The 12,856-nt window shown below is 38.1% G+C and overlaps 1 pseudogene; it reads left to right on the top strand.

The window, feature by feature from the left end:
- Window positions 1–11,665: 11,665 nt before the first annotated feature.
- LOC149148670 (plant UBX domain-containing protein 11-like) overlaps window positions 11,666–12,856 on the top strand; it is a 31,143-nt pseudogene continuing 29,952 nt past the window's right edge.

Genomic DNA, 12,856 nt, shown 5'->3' on the forward strand with positions numbered 1-12,856 from the left:
ATATTAATCCCTCGGTCATCATCATATGACACTTTTCATGGCTCAAGCAGAGCTTGGTGGCAATACATCTTTGCAGCACCTTTTCCAATGTTTGTAATGCTAGCTCAAAATCATCTCCATAAGGTGTGAAGTCATCCATATATACTTCGAGCCCTTCATTATTAAATCTAAAAAAATGTTGAGGATGGCCCTCTAAAATGTATGTGGCAGGGGAATTTCATAACCCAAAGGGTAAGACTCTGTAAGCAAATGTTCCCCAAGGATAGGTAAAAGTAGTTTTATCTTGGTCTTCAGGAGCAATCTGAATCTGATTGTATCCACTGAAGCCATCTAGGAAAGAAAGAATTTATTTCCTGCTAATGTGTCTAATACCTGATCAATGAATGGAAGGGGGAAGTGGTCTTTCTAGGTTGCTTTGTTTAATTCTCTATAGTCTACACATATGCACCACTTCCGATTCTTCTTTGGCACCACTACGCGTGGAGAGACCCACTTGCTGTCAGATATTGGGTAAATAAAGTTTACATCTAAAAATTTTTGTAATTTAGCTTTCACAATATCCTTAAGATGAGGGTTTAATCTCCATTGGGGTTGGCGAACAGGTCTAGCATCCTTTTCTGTATAAATGTGGTGCGTACACAACTGGGGATCAATTCCTTTCATGTCTGGGTAATCCCATGCAAAAGCTTCCTTATATTTTCTCAGTAGTTGGACCAGCTTTTCTTCTTGTTCAGCAGTTAGATTTTTGTTAATGTTCAAAGTTTTTCCTGGCTCAATTTCTATAGTTTTGTTGTTGTAAACAGAGGTGGTAGGTATTGATTGATCATGAGTGTCTTTTAGTGGATCTTCTTCTACATCATTATCAAATGTTGCCTCAATCATGTGACATTGTAAATGGGATCTGGTTTTTGGTTGGTTAATGAAGCTATTAATGATGTCGACCTCTGTTTGGTCTTTAAATTCGAGGGCATCTTCTATGGTTAGTAGTGATCTAATGTTTTCTGTCAGGTATGATATAGGTTGTTTCTTTGTTTTGATTATTGTTAAAATTGGCTGGGCTGGAGGGTATAAGGCTAAATTCTTGACATTACTCCCTCTTGCTATAGTCATGTTGCCTTGTCGACAGCTAATGTAAGCATCAGCAGTTGCTATCCAAGGCCTACCTAGAATTAAAGGGTGTCCATCTAGTCGGTTTTGGGGATTAATAATTAGAAAGTTTGCAGGGTATTCCCAGGAGTCTACTGTTATAGACATATTTGGGAACTTCAACCCCAATCTTATATGTCGAAAAACTAGGGCTCTTTAACCCCTAAAAGAGTTGTTTCATACCCTAAAAGAACATGGTCATCTGATTACATCATTCCCCAAAAGTTCCACCTAAAAAACCATCTAGAAATGGCCTAAACTGAACCATACTAACTGCTACATTGGCCAGGTGTGATGCATACTGAGTGATACACTGCTTAGGTGCGATGCATACTGTTTGGGCCTTCTATAGGGTGCGATGAGCAAGGATGGATAAATGTCCGGGACAATTTTCTAAGTGGATGCTCATAGAAACTTCTAGAAACTTCCTCTCTGACACTTGCCTCTTTGAAATCACCCAAGGATGAGTAAGAGATCTAAACCTCAGTTATCTCCCCTCTTGTGGAACCAAATGTAACAAGTGGAATGACACTAATCAAACCCCAAAGATGACTCACACCCTTGCACACATCTATAAATGGATCCCTCATCTAAGAGATCCAGAGGTTGGAATATTGTGAATTGCAAGTAGATGTTGATAGTTTGTATTTGAGAAAGAGCATTGTATTGTTGGGTGCTCTTGCTATTTCATGAGGTGAAGAGGGCTTTGGTGCTGGGAGGATGATGCTGGATCAGACAACTAGGTCGTAATTCTCCCTTCTATATAATAAAGTTCTTCAAGTTTTCTTCCATATAACTGTGCAATTGTGAATGTTATTATTCGTGAATGCCATTGTATGTTCATTATATTTCTGATCCCGTAATAATTATGATATAATAGATCAAGATGCTTTGACGATTCTTTGTTACTATGTTCCTACAAGTACCCTCCAAGCGAGATAAGTACGGAGAGGAGTTGCAAGTTCTATCAAGGGGGAGAGAGATCAAGCAAGGAGTTAAGCGGAAGATCCAAGTTGGTTCCTTTGTCTTTCTCTTATCTATTATTCATAGAAGAAATCACGAATTGCTTTAAATTGTTGTTTCTAGGGTAGCTGCCAAACCTAGAGGGCTAGTCGATCGAAAAGACACTAGTTTTCCCAGAAACATCTACAGATACCATTACATCATGTAGTGTGCCTTCTGGTCTGACTACTGATCGATTAGCCAACTCCAATAAGGTTGTGGTTGGATCTAATGATGTAATGCCAAGCTTTTGACAAGTGGTGGTTGTTAAAATATTGATTGCTGCTTCTAAATCGACGAAGGCATTTGGGAAGGAGCATCAAATGATTTGCACTGTAACTATAGGATTCCCTGGGTCCTCATATTTTACAGGTGCTTCTCTTCCTGATAGTAAGTCAGATAGGGTGCCAACTACTTGGACAGTTGGGTTAGTTGTTATTCTCCTCTTTGGCTTTTTTATACATAATTCTTTGATGGTTTTTGCATAAATTGGGATATCTTGGATAGCTTGGAGGAGTGGAATTTTTATACACAAATTTTTTAGTTCTCCCAGAAGATCAAAATTAGGATGTTCTATTGGGTGAGGTATGATTAGTCATTCTGGGAATGGAGGAGAAGAGGTGGTTGCTTGTTCATGATTTTGTTGTCTAACCAAATTCTCTTCCTGTAGTGTTTGTTCTAAAGGTAACGAATTTTCAACTTGAGCATTTTTGTCTTCCTCTATTTCTATTATGCGCCCAGATCTTAATTGAATGTCATTACACTCCCTTAACTCGGTTTCTAGTTCTGGTCCTTCGATTGTTTGAACAGATTGAACCGGTTTATTGTTGGGGTTTGGGTTGGGTTGGGCTGGGAGTTGCAGTCTTAGGTTGGTCTGGGGATTTTGTTGCAATGTATAAGCTGCTGGCAGTGTAGGTTAAGGGAGAGGAATCATTCCAGCTGGCTAATTCATAGATCTTTACCAGTTCGACTTCCAGTTTTGACTCTGCGAGGTGGAAGGTGACCATTGTGTTGGATATGCATTGTTTTTCCAAAATGGTTGAGAGTAAGGAAATTTCATCCAATTGGTTTGATTTGTTTGATTTGGCCATGATGATATGGGAAATGGCTGTTATGACCAGCTAGGGAAAGGTGGTTGATTCTGCCACATTCCAATATATTGTTGAGCATTATATTGAAGAGACTGAAAAGAAGAGGATGGATCAATGGGCATATCTGTTTGTCATGGCTGCCACTGGCGGCACTGATTGAGTAGGTAAACTAGTTCTATTTCTTCTTCTACCTCTTTGTAAACTACTTTCAATCCTGGGAGTGAGGGACAGCTTTCTGTGGAGTGATCTTTCGTGCAGATGGCATAGACTTGGACTGTATCCAGCGGGCACTCTTTGTGGCTATGTTTCTTTCTGCATCTAGGGCAAAATATTGCCAAATTTTGCTATGCTTTTGCTTGCTTTTGTTTAGCTTGCATGATGTTGAATTACGTTGTCAGAGTCCCTAGTATATCAGTTTTGAAATATTCTAGTAGATCGTCGATTTCTGTGCGGGTTATACCTCCACCCGGGACCTTGCTATCCCTTGTGATCATGTCACGTTCTGCTGGTTTTGGTCTTGTGCTACCTCTCGAACTCTTGATACATAAATCAATGATGTCAACAAAATTTTCCTGACATATGTCACCGTTGCCCATAATTTTTAATGTTTCAACCCATTGTTCCTTCATCCCTTTAATTAATGTAGTTTTTAACACATTGTCAAGCAAGGGTAAAGATGCATAAGGAGATCTCTGAAGACTGTATTGAAAGCATTCTACATATTCCTCCAATGTTTCATTAGGTCTTGCTATCATTTGAAATATTTCATCCTTTAATTCTCTGTACCTATAATAATCCTGATATTTCTTTAGAAAAGCACCTTTCATCTGATCCCAGTCATTTATAACACCTCCACCTAACCCCATAAACCATCGTAAAGCCGCTCCTTCTAATGTGGAGGGGAATAGTTTTAGTTTTTAGGGATCGTGGTATAGTCATACCCCCGGCATAATACATCAAATTCAAATAGAAATGCATCTGGATCTTCTGATGTTAGGCCATGGAATGTAGGAATATGCTGGAGAGGAATGGCCTTCATAGGTGCATTAACTGCAGTGTCCACAATGGGATATTGCAGTGTAGAGGTTTGAGGTGTTTGTTGGTTCTGGGCCATTTGATCAAATATGTGCCAATATCCTTCTGGGATTTCTAGGGAGTTATTCCTAGGTTGACTAGAAGGAGTAGGAATGACCTTGACAACACTTCCTTGGTCTGGGATAATGAGTGGTCCTTGCTGAACTATTATCTAGGGGGATCTTGGCTCTTCAGGTTCTTCTGCTTTGTTTTGGATGATCTTGACAGCACTCCCCTTATCTGGGCTGCTGAGTGTCTAAACTATTTTGAGAGGGGATTTTGGCTCTTCTATTTCCCCTGTTTCTCCTCCTCCTTCGTGGAGATTACTAGAGTTCCCTTCTTGAAAAATAATTGGGCGCGAATTCTCAATCTCTTGAAAATCTTGCTCAGTCTCTTTTGTTTTGTTGTGCACCTCAGCAAAGGCTACAAATGGTGAACCTGTGGCCCGAAGGAAGCCAATAGGTTGTCTAGAAGAAACTTTTCTAGGGCCCACTGATGGTTGAAATTCGGCTTACTTAATGATATCATCTATGAAGGTTGATCGACCAAGGGTCATCGGTCTCTTGGCTTTGTCAGGTTTGGGTAGCAATTTTGGAGTATTTTCAAGTTTTTTCTTCTTAGTCATACACACAACTCAAATGTTTATTTCTACCCCAAAAAAAATTAACAAATCTGCTGGAAAGTGGGCGAGGGAGCAGGGTTTTTACATGCTCTGTACGCAGGTTCTTACCTTCCATTTTTAATACCCAATTCTCTCCTAGCAGGCACTCATCAGATGCACACTACTCTTTGAAAGAAAAAAAAAATGGCTACACTCTCCCTGGCAACGGCGCCAAAATGTTGAGGTATAAAAGGTGTCTTTTTAACTCCTATTTATCCTACATTAATTATCAATCCAGGTATGATTTTTTATTTCAAGAGTGTACTTAGTCTAAGGCCGCAATTTAATCCAAGAGTAATGTTTTCTAATTTGCAGTACAATGCTTCAAATTCAAGAGTAAACGGATGCTTGAAATAAAACCTACTTGCAATTAAAAGAAACTCAATGCTCTAAAACTGAATCATTCACTCAGGAATTTAACAATAGTTATCAGTCAAGGATGCAGTAGAAATAACTCTTTCCTTTCTCAACTGATGTAAATGAAATCAAACATAAACAAGATCCTCAATCTGAGAACTCTGACAGTAATAGCCAATGTTCTTTACAGTTGTTGATCTCACACTCCACACTAAAGCAACTGATTAGAAATGACAAGGAATTAAATCAACAATGCTACTAATAGAGAATGGAATAAATTCGCTAACTATAATGATGCTAAAAGGCAAAACCAAATACTTGCAGAAAAGAAATGAACAGCAATGTTATTCAGTAGAAATGAACAGCAATCTGCAATGAACAGCAAAGTCAGTTTACTGGAATGAACAGTGAAGCTTTATAATTGAAATGAACAGCATAACAATATAGTTTGCAAAGGGTAGTAATCTTATTATGATGAAAAGAAACGGCAACGCGATTCGATTACAAAATACACAATAAAACAATTCATAAACTCTGGAAACAAGGAACAGTAAAGAAATGCGATTCAAATAAACAGAAATCAAACCAAACCATCACACGACTACGATTGAAAGTAATGGTACAGATAGCAAGTGGATCCACCAGGGTCGGGCCCTTAGCCGCTAGTGAAGCACCGTCAGACTACTTCAGTATAAAAGAATGGAACAACAACTAACTTATGTATTAATCATATGCAAAAATGTTACAGGTAATCGTACTATGTTTTAACCAACGAGATTCGATGATCAAAGTGGAAATACAACAACAAGTTCTGAATAAAAATAATCGATGATTGACCCCTAATCTTTACAAGCACTATCCCTTTTATAATGGCCAGGCGGTAAAACAAGAAATAACATATAGACTATAAAACAACGATCCCTCAGGATCAAGAGATCCTGAGGGATACGCTCCATCTTCTAACTCCAGTCAACCCTTTGTCTTCTTGCATTGATGCTGCGATTTTTCGTTCTTATCCTTAACTATGCACTCCAATCTTGATCTGCTTGTCTGGATATGGCTTCCTAGTGAAGAAACAGCAGTTACTCTGTTTTGTCTTTTCCTTCAAAATGGGAGTTTTCCATTTATTTTATTTCCTGCATGGAAAAAGACAATAATTAACTAATTTTCAATAATCAATAACTACCTAGTTTTCGCTATAATTCTTTGATATATTACTATCTTAGAATATAGAGTTATGATTAAAGAAAAAGATAAGGAAATAAATGGCAAATTCATACCTTTTCCATAGCTCAACAAAGTTGTTCTTCGAATGCAGCTTCAGGGGAGTAATCATACGGTTGTCCGACCATTTTGTCACCCTAGTGTACAGGTTGATATTTGAATAGGATCCACCCTGCATGACAAAGGAAGCAATGGATACATTGTTAGGCATTGCAGATTGGTATGCCTCACCATCTGGCACTTTCATCTGAATGTTCAGTGTGGAGAAGCCTCTGCATGTTTTGCCAAATTTTGCCTTGGACGTACTTTTCATGCAGGAAGTAGCGTACCATATATCAACAGGATTGACAGCTAGACTGCAGCGGAAGAAGAAAGTACCTTAGCCTACTCTTCGGTTATGGATTGGGTTATATGAGATCTGGAGTATCAAGCGAGAGGATGTCAAAGCAGAATATATGAAGAAGTACCCGTTCGACCTCCAAATCTTCAACCCGTATGACCCACATTGCATTGTGAAGGATCACTACATGATAGTTCAGTTCAACTGGACCAATGGCGCATTTCATTGGGCCGAGGAAGACTCATGGAGGTATTGCTACAATTCTTCCAGACCCAATGGACAGGTCAGCTTTGTCGTAGAGTGGTTAGCAAAGCAGAATGAAGTAGCATCACGAAGAGCACCAACAGTAGGATCAGTATCATCAGCAGAGGCAGCAAAGCCAAGCATACCTGTGCGCGATAAAGGGAAGAGGAGAAAAGCTACAAGTTTTGAGCAGATCCACTTGTAGAAAAATAATCTATGCAAATTCAGGCAAAGAGGCAGCAGCACGACAAGAAAATCGCGCGAAGGTAGAGGGATAGGAAGAGAATGGAAGAAGGAGAGAAGGAGTTGCATGAGCTGAGGGAGAAACTCTGGAAAGAACAAGAGCTGCACTAAGAGGAGAAGGAAGCACAGCAGCAGCAGGCATATCACGTGCAGATAGATGAAGTAGCACCCGTACAAGTAGTTGATTCATCTGAATAGCTGGCATCAGGCGAACAGGGTGAACCATCGTAGGGGCAAGACTTTTCTCATGAGATAGAACAAGCGCTTGAACAGTTGGATGCAGACATGGAGCAGCAGGAGTTGGAACAGGACACCGACCTCATGCCTCACCACAAAGAGGTCGATTCACCCGCTTCTTCGCATCCATATGATGAGAAAGTCTCAAATGGCCAAGGAGGCACTAAGATCCTTGGTGGTTGTTCGGATCTCCTTTGATGAATATCATCATAGAGTTGTGCATTCTCAAAAAGTAACGAATCCAAAGGAACAAACATCCCCTGCACAAGTTGAAGAACAAGTGATCGTGACTGATGTGCACAAGGATCCAGCTACTTTGGCCGATGCAACTAGAGTGTATGCTAAAGCCACCATCTCAAGCGTTTGTTTCCTCATAGCCAAGAATGAGCGAATGGTGAAGGAACTACAGGTGGAAAATTAAGGAGGATACTTTGTGACAATGTCCGCCCGAGATGAATTGAAGAAGGAAATACTAGATGAAGTATTGTTCCTTGATACAATTATTTGAGCATTGTATTCCAAGTTCGGTGTCATGCACCAAGCAGTCGTCCATCTCCACGGATGGCAGTAGCGATGTGAGAGAAGAGCACACATCTTAAAGAGCATACATGTTGATGTTGACAACATGCAAGCATGGACGATGAAGTACAAGGGAGCCTCGCTTCACTTGCCAAAGATGATGAGGGCTAATGCGGTCGAGTAGCAAGCACGTATGCGGAGTTAGATCCAAAACTATGAAGACCTACCGCAACTCATCACTAGCATATAGGCTTCCCATGCATGAGTATTCAAGAGCATGGATGTTATAGTGTGCACTCATGTAATCCCATCACTTGGGACTCTCACCCAAGCTAAGACAAAGAAGCAGGTCCAACAGGAGCTTGACTCCTACTTCGACGAGTTGATGTGCACCGCCACTAGCCCAGACTTTCCTATAAGTGCAGACATCATAAAGGAGGAGAATATCAAATCGCTAGGTATGAAAGTAATGAATATCTTATGAAGAGTTAGATCAAAAGCAAATATGTGTGGTATGGGTTTCTGATGCTTTCCCTGATCTAGACTAAGTATGCACCTGATTGTTTGATGATGGATGAGATATAATGATGGATCGGGATCATAAGACTTGAAATGACTTATCATTATGTGATCCGATAATGGATAGGCTATATCTGAGTGTTAACAAATGGTTTTTCCTTTAAATGCTATGATATGGGTATATCTGAAGTCTAGAATAGCTGCGAAGTTATAAGTTATTATTTGCAAATCTATACATTGGTTCACCTTGGTGAAGGCATGTATACACATTGTTTCGACTCTTCCAATTAACATATGTAGAAGAAATTTTTTTTGTTTAGAGATGACTGATCTATCTAATCAGTGTTGTTGTTTTACTATTGTTTGTCAATGATGTCTTCTTTGGATTTGAAAGTAAAACTGATTGTATAAGGAGATTGAGTTTGGTTGATTTATTGATTAAGTTAGAAGGGTGATCTTTGCTGCTATCTATTTAGAACTCTGTAACATGATAGTATATCTTTAGAATGTCTTTGGGCAGTATAGTTTATGGTTCATAAGTTTTATGATTTAGTATCTTTAGAGGTATACACAGGTTGGGTTACAGAAAGTAGTGTATACATGCAGGTTGGCTTCATTGCAGTAGCGTATGCATTCTGACATGTGATTTTTGAGTTTGCAGTTGGTTCTAGTTGTTGATGTAGTGTTCTGGGTTTAGATATGTGTACTGGTTACAGTAATATGTATGGTCCAGTTAATTGGTTGAATTTTGATTAAGTGTCAATTGATTGATTTTTCAGTGATTGATTGATTCAGTTGTGGTTGATTCAGTTATGTCATAGGTTTCAGTGATTGATTGATTCAGCTGTGGTTGATTCAAAGATTCATGATTGGGTCTTAGTTATATCATAGATTTATGATTACGTTTCAGTAATTGGTTGATATAGATGTATTTGATGGTTGTATTACAGTGGTGATTGATTTTGAGCTTCAATGTTACTGATGGGTCCAGTACGAAAATTTGATGAAAGGTGGCCTACATATTGTGTTGATGTGTACCAGTAGTATCCAGTTTGAAAATTTATGAAACGTGGTTCGTGGAGGAAGAGTGAATGTGGTAGACTTCTGTAGGTCAGCTTCTACGTACTAGTAAACATATCAGCCAGTACAAGAGCTAGGGTGTTGGAGCTCCCTTCTAGTAGCAGTTGGGGAATGAGCAAAGCTAGTAGCCTTCTGTAGGTCGGTGCCTACATATTGGTAAACATATCATCCAGTACAAGATCTAGGAGGTTGTATATCCCTTCCAGTAGAAGTTGGAGAACGTGAGAAGGTTGTAGCCTTCTACAAGTGGGTTGCTACATACTGGTATGAGTCTGCACTAGTACAAGATTGTAAACATCTTTTTAATATTAAAGAAGACAGAGACAACAACAGCAGGTGGTTTTCTCCTGCATTGGGTTTCCACCTTAAATATTGGTGTTCATGTGTGTTGCTTATGTGTGATGGTTTATTTATTACAGCACATTGTCAATGTTTATCTAAAAGTTAATAAATTACTAATGCACAAGCTCAAGACAAACATATGATTGATTAACTGAATTCTAAGTTCAATGGATATACACTTATAGTCTTAAGCACAGTGACGTAGACATGCAGGTTCCATTCAGTAAAGTTGCGTATAGAAATCTGAAAATGAAAAGTAAAAAGTTATTGATTTGTAAATACTGATTCACCCCCCATCCTCTCTGTATTTTTCCTAACAAGTTGTTTGTCCCATAAAATCTAAGATTATCACCAATGTGAAGTGGAAAGAGGAATGAAATACCTTGGTTCCATGCTCAAGCCAAATGATTATCAAAAAAATGTCGACAATTTTTAATCACAAAGGTTGAGTAAAAATTGAATTTAGTGTATTCATTGGTTTTCTAGAGTAGGCTAGTCTTAGTAAAATAAATTTTAAAGGCCATTCTAGTGTACTTCAAGTCCTTATCCGAGATAGCTAGAGTTTTGGAAATAATTAGAAGGTCATGCTACATATTTATTTGGTCAAGTTGTAAAGATAGGAAATATATTCCACTCACTAGTAGAAGATATTTGCAATGCCAAAAGCAAAAGGGAGCTAGGGTATCAAGAATATATTTTTATTCTATAAAGTTTTCACTGCAAAGAGTGCTTGGATATTAATTCAAGGTAATGGATTATTGTCTCATGTGGTCAAGGAGAAACATATTTCCATTAAAACAATGAAATCCTCTATATGGGATTCTATCAAGAGTTTAAATAATGTATCCATCATTTAGAAAGTAATGGTTTTAGCCTTCGCATTAGTGGTAACCCACTAGCTTGTATTGTGCATGGGTAGGGAAACTATTGTAGCATCTAAAACAACACCCAAAATTCTAGCTTTTACGCCTAAATTTTGGCCCCCCCTTTATCTTTTCAAGATTTTAAAGGATATTTCTTGTTGTATCACTTTCCTAGCTATCCCCAAAGGCTAGGGTCTATCATGATTTTATTAAGATATGCATGCTACTCCTCGTCCTTGCCCTCATCTTACATAAATTCATTATGGTCTAAAACTCATAATCAAGCAAATTTACAAAATATTTAGCCTTGCTCTGGTTTTGGTTTCACATGGATTAACTTCTCTTGATCTGCCTCCACTGATATTCATTACGGTTTTTACCTATCTTGTAGGTATGGATGATGAAGTTATGTTAATCTAGCCTTATTGTATTATCAAAAATTATTTGTATATGAGTGTGCAAGTGTAAATAGCAACTTTGAGATTGCAACATCAAATAAGAAAGGGAACCACGATCAAGCGCCAAGGATGCCCAGTGGCATGAGAAAAGGATAAAGGAAGGATGATGGTTGTGAGCTAAAAGGGTATTTGAAGCAAAAGAACATGACATTCATTACATACCCAAAAGAAAAGAGAGAACTTCCTGCTAAGAAGCCATGCAAGATTCACTAATGTGTATGTGCAATTTGAGATACCAGACTTTAGTGTTCCATAAGATTGGGAAAATGAAGTTTTCATTATCATCAATAGCATTTAAGGGATCTTTGTCCCAGGAAATAGTTGTAGCCAAGACTTGGAGGAAACTTTTGCTAGTATATATTGGAGATCCCTGTGAGTATTTTTTTCATCTTGAGTAGTCCACACTCCAAGATTCAGAGGTGGTGAAGTTGTTGTAGGAATATTGTGTTGTCCTACATCTTCTAGAAGGAAGTATATATGTTGTTCATTTTTTAGCTTTCTTCCCACATGAATCTGCTCCATCTTTGTGAGCTAATGGATATGATGGAAGCCTATTATGGTAGTATGAAGGTTATATCAGTACTAATGAAAGCAATAATTGAGAAAGAAAAGGAAAATCTTGATTTTGGGTAAGTTTTATCAAATTTGGCCTCATCCTAGCATGAAGGTAATCTAAATACACTTGAACCATATCCTCATGCTGAAATTCATATTCAACAATCATCAATAAGCCAAAAAATGGTTGAATCCTATTGGGGAACTGAAGAAGCAGCAAAAAATATGATTTTCTCTAGAGATGATGGACAAGAGGATAGGGCTTCCACTAGCATTATATACGCATCAGCCACTAAACTCATCAACTTCATTGGTTGAAAATCCTAGAAACTTGGAATTTGGTGATAAATAAATATATATATATATATATATATATATATATATATATATATATATATATATATATATATTACCAATCCTGCATGTACATTAGTGCAAAGTAAAGAGTCTATGGATTCCTCACTATCTAACCTGGCAGGAAACAATTCTCAAGGAAGAAATACAATTAGCTCCAATGATACTAACAACAAGGGGCAAATTTGTGAAGCTTGCGATCAATTATTTAAAGAGAAAATGAGTAATGTTACTAGTTTAGGCACTAAAAAACCAACTACAAAAATCGCTCCTAAGATTGGGGAAGCAGTCATGTTATGGATGATCAATCCACAAGGATATTCCCAACTAAGGATTCAAGTTCTATTTACTTATAAATTTGTTTTTTAAATGGTTCAAGTATTCAAGCCAAGTTTCAAGTTATTGATACTTTGACAAGAGTGAAATATTAAGTCAATGAGAACCATAAAGACGGAAATAAAACCTTCTCTCTTGCATTTTTTTGTCCTCGAAAAATTTATGGTGAAGAAGATATGGAGAAAGTGCTTTCATAGCATAACCAGGGTACA

The sequence above is a fragment of the Pinus tabuliformis genome, chromosome 9, assembly GCF_031772625.1.
Source record: "Pinus tabuliformis cultivar Carrire ecotype Pingquan chromosome 9, CPIR1, whole genome shotgun sequence".
Taxonomy (NCBI): Eukaryota; Viridiplantae; Streptophyta; class Pinopsida; order Pinales; family Pinaceae; genus Pinus; species Pinus tabuliformis.